Source organism: Wyeomyia smithii, chromosome 2, assembly GCF_029784165.1.
Source record: "Wyeomyia smithii strain HCP4-BCI-WySm-NY-G18 chromosome 2, ASM2978416v1, whole genome shotgun sequence".
Taxonomy (NCBI): Eukaryota; Metazoa; Arthropoda; class Insecta; order Diptera; family Culicidae; genus Wyeomyia; species Wyeomyia smithii.
This window is the reverse complement of record NC_073695.1, coordinates 135,310,627-135,314,651: the sequence shown is the minus strand read 5'-3', so window position 1 is coordinate 135,314,651 and position 4,025 is coordinate 135,310,627. Positions and strand designations below refer to the sequence as shown.

Below are 4,025 nucleotides of genomic sequence, written 5' to 3'. Positions count from 1 at the left end.
GGTTTCTAAAAAATAGCCTGAAGTGACCAAATACCACCCAATTTGTGTATCACCGGATCCAGAATGATGCAAGGAGCTAAAAATTGACCTCAGACACCAGTTTGAGTTGTAAAATGGCAACTTCTGGGAAACAGCCGAAAATAACCGAATACTACTTCATATAAATATATCCGTAATCAAAATGATGTATAGAAGCCAAGCATTGACCCTAGACACCGTTTTGAATTCGAAGATGACCACTGTCAGTTTCTGGAAAACAACGAAAATAACTGAAATGAATTCAATATATTTCCAGAATAGAGGTGATGTACAAAAGCTAGAAGTCGAGGATTTTTTTTTTATTCTCGCTTATTTTCCGTCGGTCTAGTTCCGCCACTGTTGTGGCCAATCACCTGGGCGTCCTGGGGAGGCGACTCCACACCCAGGACCCTAGCTCACGACCCGTTTATTAACGGACCGGCGCCAACGGCTTTACTTCCTCATGCGATGAAAGGCGTGATCCCAGAGATTTTTCGCCTCAGAAAATCTCCCGGTGTCGGCTAGGATTGAATCTAGACCAGTTGGGTTGGTTGTGAGTGGATCACGCCACCTCACAACCATCGACTCCTATGTCGGCGGTGGGATTCGAACCAAGGCGTCGAGCGTGGTTGGCGGAAACTTTACCAACCACACTAGGCCCCCGCTCTGTAGAAGTCGAGGATGTTGTCATTCCGAGAAAACCAATCATTTCAAACGATATAAACAAATCGCAAGGAATCAATGAATTTGAAATGTTTAAAATTATCAAATTAAACACTGAAATTGGCGGGACGAAGTTTGCCGGGTCAGCTAGTATAATATATATAAAAAACATTGAAATTCCACTAGCATCAAGACTATGCATTTTCATGCAAAAATAATATCAAATTCGGACTCAGCGTCCTCAAATTACATTAAGACCATGTATTTTCCATGTTTTAAAGACATTTTTTTGCTTGGCCAGCATTTGTATGGAGTCGCCCCACTGTGCACTGGTGGGGTCCAACTCAAATCGAAGGGAAGCCGAACTGTTCGCCTTGACACGATCGACCAGGATTGAAATGATTTTCTCTCAACTACACGCTCGGCCGTTTTTACTCTAAATTGGGTAAATTTTGACTCAATTTTGTTAAAAGTGGATCTACCCTAAACAGAGTAACCATGTACCCAGCAAACATTTTTGTTGATTTACAGCTTAATAAGCTATTATTCAGTGGATTTCGGCTGAACTATAGCTTAACAAGCTGTTATACAACAAAATTGTTCGTTGGGTAGTTACTCATTTTCGAGTAGCATAGATAAATGTCAAAAACTGAGTACTACTTTCTCATTTAAAAAAAGAATGAATTAGCCAAACTGAGTAACTGTTACTCAGTTTCGTTAATTTGACATCCCTACGCAAAAGAAAACATTAGGAAATTCGGAAATTAAAATTTGAAAACAACATAAGAAAAATCGTTAAAATGTTGTAGATTTATTTCCTATCAAGTTACCTAATTATTAATATTTTATATTATTACCATTTTTCGGAATAATTCGCGTAAAAAAGCTACAACTCAGTACAAGTATCATGGAGACAATGCCCAGCACTAGGGAGAGCCCAAATGTGGATAAATCAGCGCTGTGTTTATTGTCCGGTGTTATAGAGGTGCCCACGTATTTAACTTCAAGATTGCTTCCATCCGAGCTTCAATCGTACAAGGAACGAATTCCTTCGGGTATTATGACTGTAAGGGCTGTTCCCACCAACAACCTAGCACCAAACATATACACATTTTTAGTTTTTCCTCTAACAGCATCACGATTAAAAGTATACTTCCAGCTATACAGGAACCAACTAGTATTACAAAAAGAATTAGCATTACCGTCTCATCCATGATTTAAGAATATGGATCTGACCACTCAAATTGCTTGATCAATATGTTACAAAATCAATGTAACAAAAACAGAAGTTATTGGAACAAGCGGACGTGTCCGATGTTTTTATGCACTCATTCTTCGCGTTTCGTTCCCTCACAACTGCAGCACACACTTATTTGACTTGTGGCTCATATATCGAAGAGCGGATTATTATATTATTATAAACTATTCGTTGCAGTACTTTCAAAACTAAATCCATGTACGAATAAGCAAAACAAACAGGGAACTGTTAAATACACCTCCCTGACACCGTAATCCCATTACCTATAGTTTGACAGTACCCCAGTGACAGTATTATGACGAACCCCTCGATGCCGAGCCCCAAACAACAATGGCCGCAAAGGGAAGAAATCTGACGTGCTCTTCACTCCCGTTCAGTGTTGCCTAATCTATCGATGCGCTGTTTATAGCAGTGTGAAGCACAGCAGTGTAACATGCCATTTCATTCCCGCGTATACAAAAATACAGGCTACGAACGTGTCAGGGAGGTGGTTAAATGCTTAGCTTTTGTTTACAGCAAACTGATATAAAATGAACGGTTACCCAAAAGTGAGCAAAACAAAAAAATACGGAAACTGGGTGAAAGTTACTCGGTTCCGTTAATCAATATTACTCATTTTTTGACATTTTGAATCAAAATACGAAAGTGAGTACTCGTTAAAAAGACCCTCCTATTTTTCCCCATATTTAGTACATTATCGTAGGCACAATTGCCCGATTTCGATTCCGACGAATCAACTGATTGTTGCAACAACTCTTATGGGAGTTTAACAGGGGTGTTTACCGATTGATCAGTATACGAAATCGGTCGACGAAAACCAACCAAATCGAGTGATTTTAGGGTGATTTTGTTCGAGCCTATATACGAAACTAGACGAAACAGGGAGATTAGTCTGATGATGAAATTGCCGGATCCATACGAAATAGGTTGAGAAATCGGTGGATCATTTCCTAAGTCCAATCAAATCAGATTAAATATGCAGATTAGTAGAGAGATTATTTTTATTCAAGCATACTAAATTGGCTGATTAATCCATGTATAAAGTTGAAAGTTAAGTTTTAATTTGAACTTATATTTTAACTTACATCGCAGCCGATCCATACCTTCAGTGGCACCTCTGAACAGCGTAATCCTCCTATTAAAGTTATCGAACCAGCCGGTTAAGCTTTAGATGTTGCTCGTACAGCCGGGGAGTTGAATGAGGGCTTTGGATCGGCTCCGATCCCGGTAACCATCCAGTGCCCTGTCTATAAACAGTTTCTGTTCCAAGCATCTGTACAAAACAAAACATTTTCGGTTAAAGAATCATCAAAGGTTTCCCAATATTCAGATTGTTCTTGTTTTGGATTAACAGATCACAATCTTACTCATTATCATTATATAATAAATTCTTTTACCTGAGATGAAAGACAAAATAAATCTTTTGCGAAATGTAGAAGTGCAACAGGAAATTTGTCTGAAAGTTAAAAACAGTTGCTATCATCTGTTAATGATTAAAGAAGTCACAAAAACGATTCATGCAACTGTGAGTAATTGTAAAATACTCAAAAATGTGCTTTTACTTACCTGAAATATATAGAATTATCCGACGAAAAATCTTATGCTGCTTCTACTCCCGGAACCATTTTGAAAAACACTACGAAATTCTATTTTGTTTGCTTACTAATCAACATAAAAAATATCATCCGATTTTACTTTATATAATAAAGCGATCTTATAACAGATTAAATTCACATCTTACGACAACTGATTTAATTATCCAATAAATCAGGTGACAAAAATAGTCAGCATACGTGGTTTGACGAAATTGACTGATCATTATGTCGATTGCACAAACACCCGATTTAGTTGATACACGCGTATAATACCATCTGTCAAAATTTTTTAACGGGTACTTTCTAATCAATTTAGAGTAAAATTGAACGAGCGTGTAGGGACGTTGCAATACCTTCGATACTAACTTGGAATCGATTTTTTTCCTTCCGATACTCCAAAGAATATCTATCCCAGGTAATTCACTTCGTGCATGTTACTAGTGTGTGTGCGCTGGTACCAAAATTCTCTGAATTTGTATGGAACGTCTGCA

The 4,025-nt window shown here is 38.0% G+C and overlaps 1 long non-coding RNA gene across 1 annotated transcript; it reads right to left on the bottom strand.

Moving 5' to 3' along the window:
* Nucleotides 1-2,952: 2,952 nt before the first annotated feature.
* LOC129725555 (uncharacterized) lies at nucleotides 2,953-3,784 on the bottom strand. Its single transcript, XR_008728109.1, has 3 exons — nucleotides 3,506-3,784; nucleotides 3,337-3,395; nucleotides 2,953-3,212 (listed from the first exon to the last, which is right to left on the bottom strand). It is a non-coding gene; the product is annotated as an uncharacterized LOC129725555 (long non-coding RNA).
* Nucleotides 3,785-4,025: the final 241 nt, after the last annotated feature.